Source organism: Zootoca vivipara, chromosome 17 (genome assembly GCF_963506605.1).
Source record: "Zootoca vivipara chromosome 17, rZooViv1.1, whole genome shotgun sequence".
NCBI classification, from domain to species: domain Eukaryota; kingdom Metazoa; phylum Chordata; class Lepidosauria; order Squamata; family Lacertidae; genus Zootoca; species Zootoca vivipara.
In genome coordinates, this window is record NC_083292.1 from 19506368 (window position 1) to 19516551 (window position 10184).

Genomic DNA, 10184 nt, shown 5'->3' on the forward strand with positions numbered 1-10184 from the left:
ATTAGAGTGGTAAGACTGGCCTGTCTTACAGGAAAGGATTTCTGAAATAAGTGTGTACAGACTCTGAACACCACAAAAGTGCTGTGTAACTGTTTGCAATGTACAGCACACAGTAATGCATAGCCAGATGAAGGTGATAATAGAAACTTATGTAAGGAAAAATATACTCCAGTGCTTCTATGAACATCTTGCAATGTTTTTTAAAAGAAAGCTGAGGAGGACAAGGGTACTGCTAGAGGGTTTGGCTTCATAGAGTAAAAAATGCTCATTAACCCTGTGTCAGCCCAAAACATTTCAGTGCTTGAGGCAGAAAGTCTCAGTGGCAGCACAGGAGAAAAATATACATACTGTAATATATTTAAAAACTGAAAGTTTGGCGCCCTGTAATGGTGTCCGAACTTTGACCCACGAGGCTACTGACTCAGTGTATGTGGTATATTTTGAAATGATGACATGACATTTTGTCTGAAGTAATCATTGAGTAAGTTTAGGGCATGTTCACGTCAGCCCTTGTCTCTTGTATGAAAAAATAGGAAGGATACAATTTTGCACTTCCTTTACTCAGCAGTCTGAAAGTGCTGACTCATTGAACACACACCGTGGATAGTGGCCCTCATTAAAATGGCATGATTCATGCATGCTGCAAATTTGATGACTTGTATTAAAGTAGAACACGTTAGTACTGGGCACTCTACTCTCAAGGAATAGATGGGGCACATTCTTCCCTCTACTTTTTGTCACCACAGTAATTAATTTCTAGCATAAATAAATAACCATTTTCATTGGCAAATTTATCAATGGGGAAATGGACTCCCATTTTTCAGAGACTCTATTGACTACAGGCAAGATCATGTGGACTACTTCAGGGAAAAAGAACACCAGGTTGCTAGACAAAAGCAGTACACTGATCTCAAAATGCCATTACTTTGTGAATGATTCATTCATTCTGTTCCACATACCACAGGGACTTTCCCTTCCCATTGTCTCACTAGGAAGTAGGCAAGCCAAATAAATGGTTAGCACATACTTTAGTGGAATCAGGCTCACAAAGAAAACCAGACTACAAAAATTTGAATATAACATTGTGGGTAAGAAAGTGCAGTAAAACTAGGCAAGAAAGATCAAAGAATGTATTAGGGTGATCTCATTTTGTAGCTGACTCTCCTTTACTTACCGTAGCCCGGTATACAGCCAAATTAAGCTGAAGTACTTTGCTCAAGAGCTAACTAATAGGGAGATGGGAACCTGTGGTCCTCCAGGTGTTGATCGCACCACCTCAGACTATTCCTATATATTGGCAACTTTGGCTGGAGCAGATGGGAGACAACAGGAGGGCCACAGATTTCCCATCCCTGTGCTAATGCATTTAAGGGTGTTCCAAGGTTCTCTTTTAAAAAGTTAAAGTCAGTTCCAAAGGGGAAAATTTAGAAATAGAAGGGAAGGCTGATTAATCCTTTCTGTGTCCACCATTTCTTTACTCTAAATCTCACCCATTTCATGCCCAAATAACTTCCTCTCCTATGAGATTCAAAGTGTCCATTTGCAAGGATAATGTGTGTTTGGAACCCTGTGCTAAGGAAAGCAGCTTTGAGGGAGGAATTATGAAATGGTGAGCAAATAAAATGTTAATCAACCCACCCACCTTTGCCAGTTCTCTGCTCTAAGCACTCATTCCAGAAAAGGGCTGGGATGCTGTTGCACACATTAGCTGTAATGCAGCTTGTAAATTCCATTAAAACTATTGCATGTACCCGCTCACTTCTCTCTACCTTCTTTTGTTCCACTGATCTCCCTCAGTTCAGACACAGATCAGTTTATGTCAGATCCGAACCCACATCATTTGCATGTGAAATTTTCCCCTTCTTGGTGGATTTCAGTTTCCCAATAGCTTGTCTGGGTTTCTGAGTCCCCACTCATATTCCATAATGACATATCTCATTCTATCTCTCTATTTCTAATAGGAACTTTTAAGCTAATGATCCAGGCAATATAGATTTGGGTAACCTCAGTAGATTGTATTCACTAACCTCCCTGCTATTTTATCTTTATGTTTTACTTATGCTTGCCATTTTTTGTAAATAAACATATACTGGTATTCATTTAGATTAAGAACATAAAAAGAGACTGTCTGCTGGAGCTGGCTAATGGCCCATCTAATCTAGCATTCTGTTCTCATAGTGCCCAGCCAGATGCTTGTAAGCAGGACCTTTTCTTACATTTGTTGGTCTTTGCTAACTCCCTTAAATAAGCAGGATTTCAACTGGTATTTTAAAAAATAATAGTGTCCATTTCAATAACATCTGTGGCATGCACACTTCTCCAGTAATGATCCCCACAATAATAGTTCCATGAACATGCATGTTCGATACGGTTTCACATATGCCTGTACAGATACATGAGTAGTATCAGACTACCCCTATGAAAATTGTTACAATGGAATGGATTATTAAGTTGCTCTGGGTGACCTAAATGTATTTTACTTCTAAATCTCTTCCATTTAGCCATAGTGTCTGCCATCCAGCTGACACACCCATTGTAGTGGTATCACATTTACTGATCACTCAAACAAGTGCTGTTGCTAGGAACATGTGGCAGTCCCGACCCACACCCCCTCCAGCCACCAACTGGCTCTTCCCCATCTATCCATCCATGCTCCACACAGCATGTTAAAAGTGTGCCTAAAGAAGTATTGGGGCAGACAGACTTTCCCTGAAAGCAGCTCTCTCCCCTTCAGCAGGAACTCTCAGACATACCTCCATCCTTAACATTGCTCTTGGCAGAAGGACTGCTTTTCCTAGGACAAAGAAAGCCCCAAAGAAGCAACAGGGTGGAGCAGAAACTCTTCCACTGTTGTGATTCCAGGGAAGGGCAGAAAGGATGTTTGCCTGAGACAAGGGCTATCTAGGGAGCAGATCTTTAAAAAGATGAAAATGCCTTTCTTGCAGAGTCACTTTTCTAATGATATACACACACATTCAAATGACAGTGGAGATACTAGTATGGAAGGAATTTCACAGAAAGGGGTGGCTTTACTATTCACTTGCTTTTCATATTTTCCCTTACCATATTTGGTAAAAACTAGAGGTATATATAGGCTTTTTTTATATAAAAAAACAAAAAACTATGGAAGATCCTGGGCCTGGGCCTCAAACATTACAAAAATGACATATTTGAATGAATAGATTCATGGCTACCATAAGTTTCCCCTGGCATAACCCTGTTTCCTTTTCACTCATCTTGTTGCTGGCTTCCATCTGTCTTGGGAGACGATGGAGGAGTATGAATTTGAGAAGTTCTAGGAGAGGCAGGAATTACTAATAGTTTGGACTCTTGTGCTAGTCAATTAATTAACCTGGCTGCTTGTTTATATTTGGTGCTCCTGGTTAAATTATGGGGCCGAATTAAAGGGGCATTCTCCCAATATTATGATTTATTTGCTATGGTTTATTTATATACTGTATTGCTTTTTGGCCCAAAGGCTTCCACAACAGTGAACAGCATATTAATACAAAAGAAGGATACAATAAATAAAACTATATAAATACCCAAATATCCACCAACCATATTTATCCCTTACATCATCTAATCTTGAAGTTCAGCCTCTAGCCTCACTCCTTGCCACACCCTCTCCTCAGTTGCAGTGACCTTTGAAGCAATCTGTAATGGGAGAAGAACTAGAGGGAGCAAATTAGTAATCAGTTGGATTACTTACCACCTAACTAAAAGGCATGGGAAAGTGCCATGCATTAGGTCTACTCCATCCTTCAACCACCTGTACCATCACAGGATGGGAGACAGGCCAAGAAGAGAAGAGTGATATTCTGATGAAGCTGAGGCAGCTGCGATAGGCCTGAGGGCCCCGTTTGCTCATGAGGATCCAACTGAGAGCTGAATTGGATTCTTGTTAAATGATTTTTCTTTAAAAACTGATTTAACTGTACCTTCAGATGATTGCTGGAGTTGTAGTTCCACCAAGAGAACTACACAGCCATTTCTGGACCAGTCAAATGATTTCCCCGCAAGCATTTCCACTGACCAGCATTGACACTCTTAAATGAAGTGTCTTGTAAAATGGAACTCTTAATCTAAAGAAGCTCTACTGTACATTGCTTTTGGTGTGGAGAAGGTGGCCATATTAGTCATATCATCTAATTGATCTAATTAATTGGAGCCTATAGTATGAGCATGAGGCAAGGTTAGGTGGGTAGATCATGTTTAATTCCTGGCCTCTCCAGGAAGTGCTGGGAAAGACTCCTGCCTGAAACTCTTCAGAACTGTTGCCATTCTGTTGACAATACTGAGCTAGGTGGAACAATAAGTCTAACTCAGAATAAGACAGTTACAGGTAGGTAGCCGTGTTGGTCTGACGTAGTCGAAACAAAATTAAAAAAAATCCTTCCAGCAACACCTTAGAGACCAACTAATTTTGTCATTGATATGAGCTTTCGTGTGCATGCACACTTCTTCAGATACACTGAAACAGAAGTCACCAGATGCTTATATATAGTGAGAGGGTGGGGAGGGGTATTACTCCCTCCTTGTGGTGGGAGTGGGTGATTGACTGACTGATAGCTCACTCCCACCACAAGAAGGGAGTAATACCCCTCCCCACCCTCTCACTATATATAAGCATCTGGTGATTTCTGTTTCAGTGTATCTGAAGAAGTGTGCAGGCACACGAAAGCTCATACCAATGACAAACTTAGTTGGTCTCTAAGGTGTTGCTGGAAAGAATTTTTTTATTTTGTTCAGAATAAGTTTCCTATGACCCTGAGCACGAGTAAGGACCACAGAATGGAAGACAAGACAAATCTGACCTATGGGCATTCTCCTGAACAAGCTTTATTGAAAGGAAGCTTGTACGTCAGAGCATCCCAATAGAATGTGACCCAAAACATCTGTCTTCAGTTTTGCAACAAGGCATGTTTGCACCAGTGTCTCTCCCATTCACTTCAATAGAACTTCTACATTTGAACTTACTTGTGCTGTCAGCTATTTCAGTTAGTGTATGTGCATGGGGTAGGGGAAAGTTGCTGTTTTTGCCTTAGGCATCAAAATGTCTTGGTCTCAGGCCAACCCTGCATGAGCCACAGCAGAAGTCCCTATTCGTGCATTTTAAATTCCCAGCCATTTGATGGTGGCTGTGGTGGGGAAGTCAGCTTAATCCTGTGTGCTTAACTTCTCCAGTCTTCAGTGAAGACTTTTTAAAGACAGTCCCCTGTGCAAAGACTGGACTTCTCCTTTTTGATGATGTGGGGTTGAGGAGATCACTGCATTAATAGAAGTAACAGAAAACTGTGGGAAATGCTCCTCTGTCTGGCAACTCCTGCATTTACTCTTAGGCCTAGGTTAGAAATGGTTGCTTTCTAACAATTTGAGGTTTCCTCCCTTCTATAAAAGGTAGAATAATATTTATAGACCAGCTGGAAGAAAGCATTTGAGCCCTCAAAAGCAGCATTTCTGCAAAGGAAACACAGTCCTTGTGGTTGCAGTTCTGCCACTGTGTACAGAGTAAAGAGGTACACTGTGAGACCTGGCTGTGCAAAGTTTTATCAACTATACCTTGAGCTGTGTGCAATCTGTGGGTGTCTAAAAAGCCAATGAAATTTCTGCATTTGCTCCGTGCACAGAACATGGAACCTCTGGCCCATTAGATATTGTTGGATTACAACTTCCACAACCCCTGATCATTGGCCATGCTATCTGGGGCTGATGAGAGTTGAAAAGCAGCATCTTAAGCGTCACAGTTTCTTTATCGCTATTCCGTGCCCAAAAATAATTTATACAGATTAAATGTTTGTTTTTACATTTATGATTATGATTAATCATCACTATCATTAAATAATTCTGTGGAGAAGGGAACTTTCCTCAGGGTCAGAAACAAGGAAGTGCAGCCAATTGCAATGAAAGAGTGCTGTGGTGCAGGGGTGTCAAGTTGAATAAAATGGGGGGGGGCTGGTAAGCCCCATCCTACATAATCTATCACATGACAAGATGTGCACACACACACTATTTGAATGGCAATGCCCATCAACTTGGGGGAGGGGTGTCAAATATTTTATTGGGGCGTGAAGAACCTCAGCCCCTAGGACTTGGCTCCTATGCTGTGGTGTCACTTAGAAGCCATGGTTAGAGCATTCTCTTGGTACATAGACCATAGAACATAGCCTCATGATGGAACAAGGATGAAAGCTGTAATCCATAACATCTGGAGGGCACTAGGTTGATGAAGGATGCTCTAGTCGGTACTATTCTTGTCCCTCTGCTCTGAACCTTCCCACTACCTGGATACAATTAAAAGACCTATAACAAAATGGTTTTCAATGAAATATAATAAGCTAAGCCTGGGACACGGATATTTTGTGGCACAATCTGATGTATGAATACAATTAAAGAAGATTCAGAAAATGGGCTGTTGGCCTTGGGCCATGAATGTTGATTAGGGTAGTTGGGTGTGACTGTGTGTTACCTTTGTTTGATATTGAAGCACATTCAAAAGGCTACAGTCTTCTAGTGCTGTGGCACTCAAACTGTGTACTTCTGGTGAATCCTGGAGTTCCACAGAAGCTTATCAGTGGTTCCTCAATGAGAAGTAGGGATGGGTTAATTTTGGTTTCTCCCAGTTTCTCATTTTCCATTCTTAAATTTGGTTCTCCATATTCCTACATCAGTTTGTGATTTTTGTTTTAATCCTCATGAAGATTAATCAGCAATTTAGTGCAAATTGCTTCTAGTAAACACAGTTTTTCCCAATATACACAATTTTGCAAAGCAATTTCCCAGCATATAATAGATTTGTGTATGTTATTTCCACTCATATTCATTTATATGCACACTTTCTCCCAATATATGGATTTTTGTACACATTGCATGGCCAGAGAGCTGCATTGCAAAATTCAAAGACATACAAATTTCAAAGGGTGGTTTGTTTCAGTTGCTTTATTGTTTTTGATAGTGCAAATTAGGTAAGCTTCCTTTTAAATGCAAACTGAATCGAATTTCTTCTGAAGCACAAAGAAAAGATGCATAATGTCTGAAAAGATTCCATGAGAAGCAGGCTCGCTTCTCTCTTCCACTAGATAGGTTCCCCGTCAATGTACAGTTGCATGTGGATGTTGAGTATGTTCTTCAAGGTGACAGTCTCAACCAAGACCTAGCTAGACAGACTGCTTAATGGTTTTTCTCTCTCCTGTTGCAGCAATTGTAATGTCCTGTATGATTTTTAATTGTATTTCTCTTATTTCTTATATTTCTTATATTGTATTTTATTATATTACAAGTTGTGCTCCATAGATTTCAATCTGTAACACAATAAGAAATAACAGGAGGAATGAAAATACATTTTAAAATCAATATTAATAATTAATGCAGATATGCTGCAGCCCACCTGAATGAAGCTTGCAGACCACGGATGGTCCGTGGATCACAATTTGGGAATATTCTGCAATATGTTACAGTTCCACCAATCTTCCTGCAAGTATTCCTTAGCAGAAAAGTTGATGGGGAAAAGTTTAGTGAATAGTACACAGTTTGAAATACACTACTCTAGAGAGGCAGATGTGCCTAGAATTACAATATATACTGAAGGACCAATCTTTCCCATTACTCTTGCAGAAATTGAGACTGGACAGTGCTTTTGGCCAGGAGGAAGCAAGTGGCCCAGTGAAGAAGAGGAAGGTCAGCATGCCAGTCAACTCCATTCTTGCAGCTCAGCAGCTATGACTGCCATGGACTGCTTTGCTTTGACTATAATGTGCTTGTAGACACCCTTCCTGTTTATTGTGGCTTCTAATCTTTTACCTGCTTTAGTGAACTCTCCATGCACAGAACATATCTATATTTTGAAGAGGCTATATCTAGTTTCCTGTTTTAAACCCTGTGTGGAATAGACACACACACACATATATATGTATAGGGTGTAGTTACTTTGATGCTATATGGCTAAGCTAGAATGAACCTACATAGATTCTATAAGGTTTGGGGGTGTTTGGAGTTGTTGTTTTTGCCACACTGATAGAAACATCCCCCATTCTTTGCTTTCCAGTCATTTCTATTGAGCTTGTATCTGTCACTTGGTTATTAATTGTCATTTAAGATGCCACAGTCTGAAAATGCAAGTTGTAGCTCAAACTGTAGCATGATAGAGTTGTTTCATTGTCTACTTCCACTTCCCCAAGCAGTTGAAGGTTTTGGGGACAGTCACCATAAGATCCTATTTATTCCTTGTAGATGAGAGTACTGAAGATTTGCACTCACACTCCATAGTCCGTTAATTTACAAATATTCAGGTATTTACCGTATCTGCCTTCTGTCCACATAAAAAGTCTCATCTCTCATTCCGTGGCTCACCCCACGCCAAATTGTCACATACTACACCTTTTCCCAGAGGGAGGGGCTCTTCAGACAACAGCCCATTTCCTGTCCATTAAGTGACACTGCCCCTGCCGTCCCTGCAAGTATGGACTACTTTAGCACTTCTGTCTGTTTAACAGTTCTAGTTATGATATGTGCCAGGGAATCTATTGCCACTTTACACCATTTAAATTTATGTTCTATTTAGTGCTAGAATGCTTTTCCATCTGTATTTCTTTTTAAAATGAGGATATGCATACAATAGTGCTTAACTGAAATACAGTTATAGGGGTCATTATAAAACTGATTTAAAAAATTCCTATAATTGTATAAATATAAATGGTTTCCATACTAATATTACAAAGAAAATGAATATATGTCTTGTAAATAGATAATTAATTAATTAATTGGAAGTTTTAAAATGTAACTAACTTGTTTACTTCTTGTCCCAAGTTCCCCAATTCCTTCTTAGCTACCAAACTCTAACCATTAATAACTTCCTCTCTTTTTTCTCCTTAAGCACAGCTGTTAGTTTTACAGTATTTGATTGTTCCAAGAGTTCACTTAGAAGGCCCATTTAATTAGGTTTCCAACATCTTGCAATATGTTCTTTACAAGATTCTGGCCAGTGTTATCATAAACAATACTTGCGTTTGGTGTCATGTCATTTTGCATTCCTTTACATAGTTTGATAGAACTTTCCATTTCAAAACATTTTTTACTAGCTTTGAAAGTAATAGCACAATTGCACTAGAATGAACATGTGCTTTAATGCAAATTAAATCATTGATGAAAAGGCTAGATTTTAAAAGCGGGGGAAATGGTTGTTCAAGTGAATTGTGCCTGTCCTACATACATACTTTTATCCATCCTGTGGATGAAAAACAGCAGGATGAATAAACCACAAAAAAGCCACTATATCCCTGAAATATGGGAAGTCAGGGTTCATCTACACTTTTGTTTGGTCCATGACTTCTAGGTTTGTTTGTTTTTGTTCTGCTGCTTTCCCCAGGAAAACCCGCTGTATACCACTGAATCAGAGTAAACATCAATCAGGTTTTTTGTGGATTGACATTGTTCCAATTCAGTGGTAAACAGCAGGTTTTCCTGGGAAAGCAGCAGGACAAAAGAAAATCCTCTCAGACCTGTGCCTAGAAGTCATGGACCAAATGGAAGAAATCTCTAGGCAAAAGGAAGTGTGGATGAGACCTCAGTCAGTTGCCTTTCCTTACAGCAGAAGACCAATGATTGGCTAGCACTAGGAGCTTCCTGTCTGGAGGCACCTTAAGACATCCCACACTGAGGATCCTACAGGGTGACTGAAGCAAGGGACTCAAGCCACATGGTACAGTAAAAGATAAATATGAGGACCAGCCCTTATGAAATCTAATGCATACCAGATGCAGACAAAGTATGTTTCCTGGAAGTAATCATATTGCAAGAAGATATCTCCTTCATAAGTCAAGTGATGTGCAGAATGAGGCTGATTATGCACATGTTTTGAGGGTGGCGTCACAACTGATTTGTTATTCCCCAGAATCATCTGCCTCGTTGGTTCCAGAAACAAGCAATGTTTTTATGTAGCTTTTCATATGGCCACACTTCAGGTTGTGTAATCCGGCAGTCCAGGAAAGCTCACAATGAAAGCTGGAATGCGTGGGTGGTTTGGGGAATTTGTAGGAGGCTGTAATGACATCTGTGGGGCACAATATAATCCATCAACCCCCAGCAGCTAATGAATTCATGAAATCCAAACTCTGTAGTGTACTAGCAGCAGATGCAAAGTGGCATTCCACAGGGACTGAACCAGGAATATTCTGCATGCAAAGCAT